Source organism: Salvelinus namaycush, chromosome 35, assembly GCF_016432855.1.
Source record: "Salvelinus namaycush isolate Seneca chromosome 35, SaNama_1.0, whole genome shotgun sequence".
NCBI lineage: Eukaryota > Metazoa > Chordata > Actinopteri > Salmoniformes > Salmonidae > Salvelinus > Salvelinus namaycush.
The window spans coordinates 18,651,939-18,666,637 of NC_052341.1; positions in this window are offsets into that span (position 1 = coordinate 18,651,939).

Below are 14,699 nucleotides of genomic sequence, written 5' to 3' on the forward strand. Positions count from 1 at the left end.
AACCGCTTCATTGTAGTTAATTATTAAGTTTTCTGCGCTAAACTATGTAGAACATTGGCCTGTTGGAAACTACAACTCCTTACTAAATCTCAAAGTTCGGCAATTATCTGATTTATCTCTAGAGAAACTGCAGCGCAATGTGAGCATTGAGTTCAGAAAAAAAGGAAAGAAATGGTTTCACATAATTGAACCGACGTAGGAAAATAACTGACATTTCGGTTAATCGCTCAGCACTACTAGAGACAAAAGGGGGAGGAACAGGGAGGAGGAGAGGGGAGACAATGCCATGGTGCCCCCCTCTCCTGTGCCCTCTACAACCACACACTGAAACAGGAGTGTATGGAATCTTATACACATATACACTGTCACATCTACATATACACACACAAGAGTGTGCATACTGTATGTGTGTGTTTACGTCCGTGTGTGTGTGTGCGTGCCTGTTTACATCCATGTGTGTGTATCGTGTGTGTTTCTATGTGTGTGTAGGTCATCGCCGGATGTAATGACTTGTCTGTATCACTGTGGGACGTAGAAATAGGGACTCTGAGTCTGAAGATCACCAGTGTTCATGGAGAGGAAGAAATTACCTGCATGGCGATAGACTCCTCCCACACAAGACTCATCACTGGAGCACACAACAGAACCAGGACCTCTCAAGGACCCTGTTTGCAAATGATCAATTAATCTCTCTCCATATTTTTTTGTTATCACTGAACTGACAACCTGGATTGGTAAAAGCAACTGTAGCTTATGCAGTGGAGCCTGTGCTTTCACCCATCCAATCATGTTACTGATGTCTGATAACTATTTTAAGAAAAGGAGAAAAGCAGGATACATTCTCCAAGTATCTGTTAATGTAACGGCTTTCGTCCTCTTCGTCTGAGGAGGAGTAGGAAATATCGGACCAATGTGCAGCGTGGTACGTATCCATAATATCTTTTAATGATAATGAATACAAAATACAAAAAGAAATGATAATGAATCAAAATGAAAACCGAAACAGTCCCGAATGGTGCAAACACTGAAACGGAAAACAACTACCCACAACCATTGTGGGAAAACAGCCTACCTAAGTATGATTCTCAATCAGAGACAACGATCGACACCTGCCTCTGATTGAGAACCATACTAGGCCAAACACATAGAAATATAAGATACAGAACAAAAAATAGAATAACAACATAGAATGCCCACCCCAACTCTGCCCTGACCAAACTAAAATAAAGACATAATAAAGGAACTAAGGTCAGAACGTGACAGTACCCCCCCCCCCCCCCCCCCCCAAAGGTGCAGACTCCGGCCGCAAAACCTGAACCTATAGGGGAGGGTCTGGGTGGGCATTTACCGCGGTGGCGGCTCTGGTACGGGACGTGGACCCCACTCCACCATAGTCTCGGCCCACTTATGTGGCGCCTTAGGAGCGGCGACCCTCGCCGCCGACCTCGGACTGGGAACCCTTACAGCGGGCCCCGAATAGATGGGAGACTCCGGCAGCGCCGGACAGGCGGGAGACTCCGGCAGCTCCTGACTGACGGGCGGCTCCGGCAGCTCCTGACTGACGGGCGACTCCGGCAGCTCCTGACTGACCGGCTCCTTCATTATTTTGTATTTTATTTAACCTTTATTTAACTAGGCAAGTCAGTTAAGAAGAAATTCTTATTTACAATGAACAAACCAAAAGGCAAAAGGCCTCCTGCGGGGAGAGGGGCTGGGGGCTGGGATTTTAAAAAATAAAATAAAAAATATATAAATATAGGACTAAACACACACCACGACCAGAGAGACAACACAACACTACATAAAGAGAGACCTAAGACAACAACATAGCATGGTAGCAACACAACATAACAACAACATGGTAGCAACACAACATGGAAACAGCACAAAACATGTTACAAACATTATTGGGCAAAGTCAACAGCACAAAGGGCAAGAAGGTAGAGACAACAATACATCACACAAAGCAGCCACAACTGTCAGTAAGAGTGTCCATGATTGAGTCTTTGAATGAAGAGATTGAGATAAAACTGTCCAGTTTGAGTGTTTGTTGCAGCTCGTTCCAGTCGCTAGCTGCAGTGAACTGAAAAGAGGAGCGACCCAGGGATGTGTGTGGACCTTTAACATAATGTGACTGGCAGAACGGGTGTTGTATGTGGAGGATGAGTGCTGCAGTAGATATCTCAGATAGGGGCGAGTGAGGCCTAAGAGGGTTTTATAAATAAGCATCAACCAGTGGGTCTTGCGACGGGTATACAGATGACCAGTTTACAGAGTAGTATAGAGTGCAGTGATGTGTTCTATAAGGAGCATTGGTGGCAAATCTGATGGCCGAATGGTAAAAAAACATCTAGCCGCTTGAGAGGACCCTTACCTGCCGATCTATAAATTATGTCTCCGTAATCTAGCATGGGTAGGATGGTCATCTGAATCAGGGTTAGTTTGGCAGCTGGGGTGAAAGAGGAGCGATTACGATAGAGGAAACCAAGTCTAGATTAAACTTTAGCCTGCAGCTTTGATATGTGCTGAGAGAAGGACAGTGCACCGTCTAGCACCGTCTAGTACTCCCAAGTACTTGTATGAGGTGACTACCTCAAGCTCTAAACCCTCAGAGGTAGTAATCACACCTGTGGGGAGAGGGGCATTCTTCTTACCAAACCACATGACCTTTGTTTTGGAGGTGTTCAGAACAAGGTTAAGGGTAGAGAAAGCTTGTTGGACACGAAGAAAGCTTTGTTTTAGAGCATTTAACACAAAATCCGGGGAGGGGCAAGCTAAGTATAAAACTGCATCATCTGCATATAAATGGATGAGAGAGCTTCCTACTGCCTAAGCTATATTGTTGATGTAAATTGAGAAGAGCGTGGGGCCTAGGATCGAGCCCTTTGGGTACTCTCTTGGTTGACAGGCAGTGGTTGAGACAGCAGATTTTCTGACTTTATACACTGCACTCTTTGAGAGAGGTAGTTAGCAAACCAGGCCAAAGACCCCTCAGAGACACCAATACTCCTTAGCCGGCCCACAAGAATGGAATGGTCTACCGTATCAAAAGCTTCGGACAAGTCAATAAAAATAGCAGCGCAACATTGCTTAGAATCAAGGGCAATGGTGACATCATTGAGGACCTTTAAGGTTGCAGTGACACATCCATAACCTGAGCGGAAACCAGATTGCATACCTGAGAGAATACTATAGTCATCAAGAAAGCCAGTGAGTTGATCTTTTTCCAACACTTTTGATAAACAGGGCAAAATAGAAATAGGCCTATAACAGTTAGGATCAGCATCTGACCCAGATGTTTTTGGGGGGTCAAGTTTAAGGAGCTCCTTTAGCACCTCGGACTCAGTGACTGCCTGCAGGGGGAAACTTTGTAGTGGGGTAGGGGGAAAAGAGGGAGAAGCATCGAGGATAGTTGCATTAGAAAGGGTGGGAGATGAGGACATTTTGGACGGGCAAGGAGGCATGGCTGAGTCAAATAGGAATCCTGAGTTAATGAAGTGGTGATTAACAAGCTCAGCCATGTGCTTCTTGTCAGTAATAACCACATCATCAACATTAAGGGACATGGGCAGCTGTGAGGAGGAGGGTTTATCTCCAGGTCTTTAACCGTTTTCCAGAACTTCTTGGGGTTAGACCCACAGAGAGAGAACTGCTCCTTAAAGTAATTCACTTTGGCCTTCCGGATAGCCTGAGTGCACTTATTTATCATTTGCCTAAACGAGAGCCAGTCAGTCTGAGTATGCGTGTGCTAAGCCTTGCGCCAAATGTAATTCTTGAGGTGGAGTAACTCTACAAGATCACGGTCAAACCAGGGGCTGAACCTGTTAATAATTCTAATTTTCTTTATGGGGGCGTGTTTGTTAACAATACCACTGAAAATATCAAAAAAGGTTCAAGTGTCTTCGACAGAGGGGATCAAGCTGATTCTGTATACCATTTTACAGAGGCCAGTTTATGACTGAAGGCTTTCTTATTAAAGTTTTTTAGCAAGCGTCTATGACAAATCAGGACAGGTTGTTTCACTGAGCAGCCGTTACGAACACAGGCTGTAAACAGTGATCATTACAGAAAACACCAGACCGATACCTATCAGGATTATTTGTGAGGATAACATAGTAGCCTTTTCTGGGTGTTTGGAGTCATACTTTGTGGGATTGGTAATAATCTGAGAAAGATTTAGGGAGTCCCATTGCTTTTGGACTTGGTCAGGTGGTTTAAGCATGTCCCAGTTTAGGTCACCTAGCAGGACAAATTCAGACTTAGTGTAAGGGGCCAGGAGAGAGCTTAGGACAGGTAGGGTACAGGCCGGTGCTGATGGAGGACGATAGCACCCAGCAACAGTCAACAAAGAGCTATTTGAAAGTTTAATGCTTAAAACCAGCAAATCAAAGTGTTTGGGGACAGACTTGGTGGAGACAACCGAGCACTGAAGGTGAGCCTTGGTAAAGATTTCCCCCCCACCTTTGGAAGATCTGTCTTGCCGAAAAAGGTTATAACCAGAAAGGTTAACATCTGTATTCAAAACACTCTTCCTTAATCACGTCTCAGTAATGACCAACACATCTGGATTGCAGCTGTGAACCCACACTTTCAATTGATCCATTTTAGGTAATAAGCTTCTAGTGTTAATGTGCAGAAAACCAAGGCTTTTAACGAGAGCAGAAATCAGTGAAGCAGATATCAGAGCACAAGTCAGAATTGGAGCTAGCAGCTGTAGATGGGCCAGGGTGTACATGCACGTTTCCAGATATCATCAACAGTAATACAATCAAGGCACAGCATAGGACAGGGAGAGCTCTGCAGTGCTGATTTATGACATCTGAATGTGCATCAGATGGCAACAAGATCATATTGTACAGCAATTTCATCAGGTAACATGAATACAAAGCTGGCGAGAGGTGGTTAGAATAGGATGGGAGGCCAAAAGTCTATGTAACCAATAGAGTGTCAGTGTCCTGAGTGTGGGAACAAACATAGTCTGTCCCACGGTTGGGTAAAGAAAGTTTGTAGTCAACGAAGTATGCAGGAGTCATAAGGCAAACAGCAAAATGCACAATAAAAAAATTAAATATATAATGACTTGGGGCTAGCCATTGTAAGTTCAGAGTCACTCGCCCCAACAGTGTGTGTGTGCTGGAGGTGAGCGAAAGCTCAGGAAAGAGGGGGGAGTGTGGTGGGGGTACCTGTACCACACGGGGGAAGACAGGCCAGGGCAGGCGGTGAACAGATCGCCAGGTGGAATCCAAGCAGCAGTGCAGCAGGCAGCGGGAATAGGTGTCACACCCACTTGGGAGAAGCTTTTATTTCTGGAGGCAGATTCTTGTAGAAAATGCCAGTGAATGGTCTTTGAACAGCAGGAGGGGGCTTCAGAGGACGCTTCAAAGACTCCTGCCACTTGTTGAGCCCGAAAGGCCTCAACACCTTTTACTTCACACCTTAGTGCTAATTGAAGTTGTATCTGGTCTGTCCTTGCAAGCCTGGCAGCCTTAACTAAGCATTCAGTCCCCATAAAGTCAAATATATCATTGTAATGTACTTTATTTTTCATTTTTTAAATGTCTTTTTCTTCTTGGCTTTCAAAATAGCATCAGACTAAACACTACTCACTCAGTTCCAGGTTGGATGGTGTCCTCAGGTCTCTGCTGTTTGTTTGCTTGAGCACCCTCCGTATAGCTTGGAAAAAGGAAACCTTGGTAGCAGTAATCTCTCCGGTTAATTTTGGTCAAAATTAGGTTGTAGGTTTGGAGTTTTGATCTGGAGCGAAGGCCATGCTGTGGAGGGTAGCAACCTGCACATGTCCCTGCCGAAAAATCCAAGTTGATCTAACTCCAAATCTATCCTTTTGTAAAAAACATGCTGAAAAATGTGAGAGCTCACATGCAGCTGTGTCTCTCTCTCTGAGGGGGGGGTGGATTGACTATGATTAAGTTAGAACAACTTTAGATGGACACAGATGTAGTTTACTGTGATGTGATGTTTCTGTGTGTTAAAAGGTGTGGAACCTACTGAGCAGCCTCAACCTACACAAGCTAGAGCATGCCACCTTCTCAGAGGTCACAGGGATCATCTGTATCCATGACAATCAGCTCCTGGCTGTGGGGTGGAGCCAGCAGATCGCTAGTATGACATCACAGGGGCTAAGGTACATTCCCACACACATTTTCCTTGTCAATGAAAAGTGCTTTTGTTACAGCCAGTATAAACACCTTTACTGCACTCTCTGGTGAAAGAGTCCACCACACCTCAACCCCAGTGTTATCTTACACTACCGCCAGACCATGTCTGCACCATGTGGTTCCACTCAGAGGTACCAGACACATACCTTCCTTACAAGAGAGCTTTCATGAATTAATATCTATTTATATATATATATAGCATATTAGTTCTGAGGTTTCTTATTGTAAGACGTCAGCAGAACCTGGTGGGGTTTTGAGAACACATCCTGTTTATACTCTAACAACTTGGCTAAGAGGTGGTGTATGTAAAATATATCAGTGAATCAAATCAAATCAACCTTTATTTGTCACATGCTGTCACGAGTTCCACCGAAGGTGGCCCCCCTTCCTGTTCGGGCGGCGCTCGGCGGTCGTCGTCACCGGTCTACTAGCTGCCACCCATTCCCTTTTCCTTTTCTGTTGGTTATGTCTTATTGGTTTCACCTGTTTCTCGTTTGGGGTTTGGTTTAGGGCTATTGAAGCCTGTTATGCCCGCCTGCTTTTGTGCGGGCTTGTTTCTCTGTTCTGTTTTGTGGATGGTATTGTTTGTATTTTTCCGGACTGTTTGTGTTCTGTTTTGTGGATGGTATCGTTTGTATTTTTCCGGACTGTTTGTGTTCTGTTTTGTGGATGGTATTGTTTGTATTTTTCCGGACTGTTTGTGTTCTGTTTTGTGGATGGTATTGTTTGTATTTTTCCGGACTGTTTGTGTTCTGTTTTGTGGATGGTATTGTTTGTATTTTTCCGGACTGTTTGTGTTCTGTTTTGTGGATGGTATTGTTTGTATTTTTCCGGACTGTTTGTGTTCTGTTTTGTGGATGGTATTGTTTGTATTTTTCCGGACTGTTTGTGTTCTGTTTTGTGGATGGTATTGTTTGTATTTTTCCGGACTGTTTGTGTTCTGTTTTGTGGATGGTATTGTTTGTATTTTTCCGGACTGTTTGTGTTCTGTTTTGTGGATGGTATTGTTTGTATTTTTCCGGACTGTTTGTGTTCTGTTTTGTGGATGGTATTGTTTGTATTTTTCCGGACTGTTTGTGTTCTGTTTTGTGGATGGTATTGTTTGTATTTTTCCGGACTGTTTGTGTTCTGTTTTGTGGATGGTATTGTTTGTATTTTTCCGGACTGTTTGTGTTCTGTTTTGTGGATGGTATTGTTTGTATTTTTCCGGACTGTTTGTGTTCTGTTTTGTGGATGGTATTGTTTGTATTTTTCCGGACTGTTTGTGTTCTGTTTTGTGGATGGTATTGTTTGTATTTTTCCGGACTGTTTGTGTTCTGTTTTGTGGATGGTATCGTTTGTATTTTTCCGGACTGTTTGTGTTCTGTTTTGGGCCGGTCATTTATTCGCCTGTTGTTTTGGCATGACCTTTTCTCACCGGAATAAATACGGTTTTCCTTAAACCTCTGCTCTCTGCGCCTGACTCCGCACCCACCACTCCTAGTTACGTAACACATGCGCCGAATACAACAAGTGTAGACCTTACCATGAAATGCTTACTTATACAAGTCCTTAACCAACAGTGCAGTTGGTTGACTCAAAGAATGACTCAAAGTACGACTTCTGGGTCTTGTTATACTCACAGTATCACTCACTAGATGGGTAGATATAAAGTCATACATACTGCATACAGAGGCAAACTTGGTTTGTTTTCCCATTTTAATGGATGGCATGTTGGCACCAAGGTTCAAATTAGTATGTTATTTTGGTGAACGTATGGTTCCAATATGGCGTCCTGTGTGTGTTGGTGTAGGATGTGTATGTGAGGGCGGACATGTTGTTATATGGCCTCTTGTGTGTGGTGTGTCATATGGGATGTGTATGTGAGGGCAGACATGTCTTGGGAGTCGGGTCAGCAACACAGAGCTGACATCCTGGCGGTTGACCACTGCCCTGCGCTGGGGGTCGTTGCTACGGGTAACCACGATGTAGAGGTCATCATCTGGAGTTGGGACACATAGAGACCTCTGGTTCGCCTGCAGAGGGACACACACTCACTGTGAGTCTGCTGTGTGTGTGTGTGTGTGTGTGTGTGTGTGTGTGTGTGTGTGTGTGTGTGTGTGTGTGTGTGTGTGTGTGTGTGTGTGTGTGTGTGTGTGTGTGTGTGTGTGTGTGTGTGTGTGAAACAATTTACCATGTTTTCCTTTGTACCTCAATGCTTCAATAAAATTTTCATAATGTGTTTGCTGTCTGTGTATGTGATGTGTGTGCGTATGTGTCCAGGACAACGCTCCTCATAGGGAGTAACCTGGTCACACAAACGGTAACCTGATCACACACTCACTGTAAACTGGTTGCCCACACGGTAACCAGGACACACACACGGTGAGAGAGGGAAGGAGGGAGAGGAGGTGGCAGAGGGACAGGGATCTGGGAAAAAAAGGAGTAGCTAAGGAAGGAGAGAGAGAGAGTTTGTGGTGGGCTGTAGTAAATCTGAAAGTGATTATGATGACAGTTGTGTGGTGGTGTGGTGTCATCCAAGTGGAGGCGAAGAGGAATGGGGAGCCAAGACAAATTATATTACTCATGATATCAATCAACTTATTTATTAGAGCTGGGAATTTCCAGGGACCTCACGATACAATATTATCACGATACTTAGGTGCCGATACAATATGTATTGCAATTCTCAAGATTCTATATGTATTGCGACTCGATACTGCGATTTTATTGCTGTTCGATGTTCCAAAAATATTGCTCACCCTGTCTGCTGCAGGGATGAGAGAGCCATGAGAAAGTGAGTTTTGATCAGTCATGGAAATAAAAGTGCTAAAAACATGTTGGCTTGTCATTTAGAAACAAGATGGCGAATAAGCTATAGAAGGAAAAATACCTGAGTTTTGGCGCAGGTACAGCCAGCTAGCCCAAAAATATATTGCGATATTGTCAAAAATAGTACCCCCACATCACTACCGTAGTGGGAATTTCCAGGTGAACAAAAGGAGAGCAGTCGTTGATCTAATTAATCAAAAATTATTTCGGATTAATTACAATTTGCAACAGGAAGACAACCTCCAGCATAGAATCATCTAACTTGTCTAACTAAAGTCTAACTTGCCTTCTCTAAGCAGGCCCCTTATATTGTAATCTCACAGCACCAATGTTCTGTAACACCCGCCTAGAGACTTGCAGGAAGTCACAACATCAGCTGCTCCATAATCACAGTGTGACAGAATACAAAAACATAAAGTGTCCTCGGTCCGTGTACATCCAGTCCAGTCTAGCGTTAATCACTATCAACAGATATGATTACCCATCAGCCACGGCGCTAGGGGGGCCCCTCAAGCATTTTTGTATATATCTTTGTTTAAATAAAGCAATATGTATAAATTAATAACCAGCCATTCTGTTCCCAATCTGATCCCTGGCTGCGTGCTCGTGCCGCGCGTGTACCCTATGACGTGTGTGTGTGTGTGTGTGTGTGTGTGTGTGTGTGTGTGTGTGTGTGTGTGTGTGTGTGTGTGTGTGTGTGTGTGTGTTTGTGTGTGTGTGTGTGTGTGTGTGGAGGCGGTCTGGTGTGTGTGCTCGCGCACGTTACAGGCTGACTACACTGCTCGCGTCACGTGCGCTCGCGTTGCAAAATAAATTTAGAAATCTATATTATTCAATTATTGCACCCACACTGCTCGCGCGAGCCAACGAGCGTCTGCGTTGCCAAGGGCTAAAATAGAAGTCAGTTCTATTTCTGACGCAGATAGCGCTGCAAGTCCTGCCTCTCCCATCTCCTCATTGGTTTATAGAAGCAGGTACCCACGTGCCATCTCCTCATTGGTTATACTCACGTGGGTGACTGAAGACGAACGAGGTCAGTGGCGGTAATGCACCTAATTTATGAAAGTTGCCAATCACAATATAAAGTCAAGAGAAGAAAAAGCCTGGAAGGATGAGAGATGACTAGAAACGATTCGGTTGATCGTTTTATGTGTGGATTAATTGGTGGAGTAGAGGACCTTGTGCATTTCAGGTAAAATAACAACTCAATGTTTATATCCCAGGACAAATTAGCTAGCAACAGCAAGCTAGCTAAATAAAACAAATTAGCTAGCAAGTGCAAGCTAGCTAGCTAAATTGCCATAAATGTTTAATGCTTTTCGACCTGTCCCCAAATTAATATAATTGTTTCAGAGTTTGTTTTGATATTTTAACCTGCGTGTCATGATCGCGTGTGGGGGGACAAAATACATTTATGCACGATGGCGCACGCGCGCAGCCGGTTTGGGTTCCGTGTTAGGCTACGTTATGTGAGCTAACTTCTAGCTAGCTAGTCACCTATGTCGCCCCGTTGCGATGGACCGTTTTCTGATCAAGAGAAGAGTGCGGGTAGAAAATGAAAATCCAGACCCAGACCCTGTCTCCGAGGGGGCCAAAGAAGAAGAGGGAGATAAGAAAGATGAGTCGGAGAGAGAGACTCGTGAGCCACGACGTGAGGGAGCACCAGAGCAGTTCATCACTGCCACCGTTAGCTGCACTGTTAGCACAGCCACCACTCCCTCTGATTTAAGCCAGTCACCTGTTGAAGAACCAAGATGCCCTCTTTTTCTGCATTATCCAGCCACAAAAGTTGGACAGCAGGATCGTTACTTCAATCGTAAATGGTATGAGGATTACAAATAGCTGGAATATTCTATTTCAAAGGGCCGTGCTTTCTGTTTTGCATGCCGTCACTTTCAACGTCCAGGAAAACATGGTGGAGAGAAGGCGGCATTTACCCACGATGGCTACCAGAACTGGAAGAAGGCGACAAGTTCGTTCAAGCCACACAATGCTAGTGTGGAGCATAAATATGCAATGACAGCGTGGAATGAGTGGACAATTCAGAGAGAGTCTGGCTCAACAATATGCAATGCTCTAAGTGATGGACATCGAAAATAGTCTGAGAAAACAGAGAGTATATGAGAGCAGTTGTGGAGTCATTGTGTTACACTGCATACCAGGGACTTTCACAGAGAGGAGACATAGAAAACGACATGGCTGTCAACCAGGGAAACTTCCTTCAACTTTTACAGGTCATAGGCAAATTCGACAAAACAGTTGCACAGAAAATCTCAGATAATCCTAGAAATTCTAAGTACACGCATCATGATATACAGAATGAAATACTAGGCAAACCCTCAACTCAGCAACCTTGCCTGCCTGTCCATACACACAGAAAGAACCAAGGCCCTGGATGACCAGAAGATTATAGACTCACTTGCACTGAACCACATCAGACACATTGTCCTCCTATAAAACAACACTTGGTAACTGAAAGGCCTTTTATTTATTGACAGGGCACGCCTGTCCTGTGGTGGGAACATGATTCAATCGTGCTTATCTGGGTGGAACAAGAAGACGCATGCATATTGTCGGCCAGTTGGCCAACAAGTATTTTTGCAATAGAAATATAATCGCTAAGATTGTGATGATAGCCAGCTCGTTTTACACAATGTGTGCACAGTTGACAGACAGAGGGTAGATGCGCTTCTCGTTGTGGCTGCACTGTGGATATTATGCCTTTCATTTCTGACGTTGTGATAGACATTTAATCCTTAACATTATATCCAATGCACAGCAGGACGCATGTATATCGTTGGCCTACAAGTTATTTGTTTGCAATAGAAATATAATCACTAAGATTGTGATGATTAACAGACATAGGATAAATACATTGCACTTCTCATTGTGGCTGCACTTTGGATATTATTCATTTCATTTCTGACATTGTGATAGCCATTTCATCCAAAACATTATTACCAATGCACAGTTGTCTGATTATGCATATGGAATAAATGCTGTAATAAATAGTCATGAAAATCTACTATTTTCTTAGCACCCCCAAGTATTGGTCGCAATTCAACAGCTCAGACACAAGAGGTATGTGGCAGGGTCTACAGTCAATCACGGATTACAAAAAGAAAACCAGCCCCGTCGCGGACCAGGATGTCTTGCTCCCAGACAGGCTTAATAACTTTTTTGCTCGCTTTGAGGACAATACAGTGCCACTGACACGGCCCGCTACCAAAACCTGCGGGCTCTCCTTCACTGCAGCCGAGGTGAGTAAAACATTTAAACGTGTTAACCCTCGCAAGGCTGCAGGCCCAGACGGCATTCCCAGCCGCGTCCTCAGAGCATGCGCAGACCAGCTGGCTGGTGTGTTTACGGACATATTCAATCAATCCTTATCCCAGTCTGCTGTTCCCACATGCTTCAAGAGGGCAACCATTGTTCCTGTTCCCAAGAAAGCTAAGGTAACTGAGCTAAACGACTACCGCCCCGTAGCACTCACTTCCGTCATCATGAAGTGCTTTGAGAGACTAGTCAAGGACCATATCACCTCCACCCTACCGGACACCCTAGACCTACTCCAATTTGCTTACCGACCCAATAGGTCCACAGACGACGCAATCGCAACCACACTGCACACTGCCCTAACCCATCTGGACAAGAGGAATACCTATGTGAGAATGCTGTTCATCGACTACAGCTCAGCATTTAAAACCATAGTACCCTCCAAACTCGTCATCAAGCTCGAGACCCTGGGTCTCGACCCCGCCCTGTGCAACTGGGTCCTGGACTTCCTGACGGGCCGCCCCCAGGTGGTGAGGGTAGGTAACAACATCTCCACCCCGCTGATCCTCAACACTGGGGCCCCACAAGGGTGCGTTCTGAGCCCTCTCCTGTACTCCCTGTTCACCCACGACTGCGTGGCCATGCACGCCTCCAACTCAATCATCAAGTTTGCGGATGACACTACAGTGGTAGGCTTGATTACCAACAACGACGAGACGGCCTACAGGGAGGAGGTGAGGGCCCTCGGAGTGTGGTGTCAGGAAAATAACCTCACACTCAACGTCAACAAAACAAAGGAGATGATTGTGGACTTCAGGAAACAGCAGAGGGAGCACCCCCCTATCCACATCGACGGGTCAGTAGTGGAGAAGGTGGAAAGTTTTAAGTTCCTCGGTGTTCACATCACGGACAAACTGAATTGGTCCACCCACACAGACAGCGTTGTGAAGAAGGCGCAGCAGCGCCTCTTCAACCTCAGGAGGCTGAAGAAATTCGGCTTGTCACCAAAAGCACTCACAAACTTCTACAGATGCACAATCGAGAGCATCCTGTCGGGCTGTATCACCGCCTGGTACGGCAACTGCTCCGCCCACAACCGTAAGGCTCTCCAGAGGGTAGTGAGGTCTGCACAACGCATCACCGGGGGCAAACTACCTGCCCTCCAGGACACCTACACCACCCGATGTCACAGGAAGGCCATAAAGATCATCAAGGACAACAACCACCCAAGCCACTGCCTGTTCACCCCGCTATCATCCAGAAGGCGAGGTCAGTACAGGTGCATCAAAGCAGGGACCGAGAGACTGAAAAACAGCTTCTATCTCAAGGCCATCAGACTGTTAAACAGCCACCACTAACATTTAGCGGCCGCTGCCAACATACTGACTCAACTCCAGCCACTTTAATAATGGGAATTGATGGAAATTATGTAAAAATGTACCACTAGCCACTTTAAACAATGCCACTTAATATAATGTTTACATACCCTACATTACTCATCTCATATGTATATGTATACACTGTACTCTATATCATCTACTGCATCTTGCCATCTTTATGTAATACATGTATCACTAGCCACTTTAAACTATGCCACTTTATGTTTACATACCCTACATTACTCATCTCATATGTATATACTGTACTCTATACCATCTACTGCATCTTGCCTATGCCGTTCTGTACCATCACTCATTCATATATCTTTATGTACATATTCTTTATCCCTTTACACTTGTGTGTATAAGGTAGTAGTTGTGGAATTGTTAGGTTAGATTACTTGTTGGTTATTACTGCATTGTCGGAACTAGAAGCACAAGCATTTCGCTACACTCGCATTAACATCTGCTAACCATGTGTATGTGACAAATAAAATTTTATTTTATTTTATTTGGTCAAGCCCCCCCTTAGCACCAGGAGATAAAAAATCAAGTCTAGTGATATAACGTGTGCGCTGGGAGTCGGGAAGCAAGTTCAGGGAGTGAATCATTTAATAAATGAAACATAATACAAAACACGAACAACGCACAAACAGGAAACTGAAACAGAAACAATGATGCCTGGGGAAGGAACCAAAGGCAGTGACATATATAGGGCAGGTAATCAAGGAGGTGACGGAATCCAAGTGAGTGTCATTATGCGCTGATGAGCGTAACGATGGTGACAGGTGTGCGCCATAACGAGCAGCCTGATGACCTAGAGACCGGAGAGGGAGCACATGTGACAAGTGACCATCAACCCGTTCACAAATGAGTGCACTCATTTGAGTGCATCCCAAATAGAACACTGGAAATCATGTGTATTACAGAAGGGGGGCGAAAGTATGCTAAGCATTGTGTTCATTATGCTAAACTGAATAAGAACGTTATTCACCTTAAAATTCACAACTACAACTAGTATTTATGTTCTCTGTCCTTGTGTGGGTGTGTGAATACT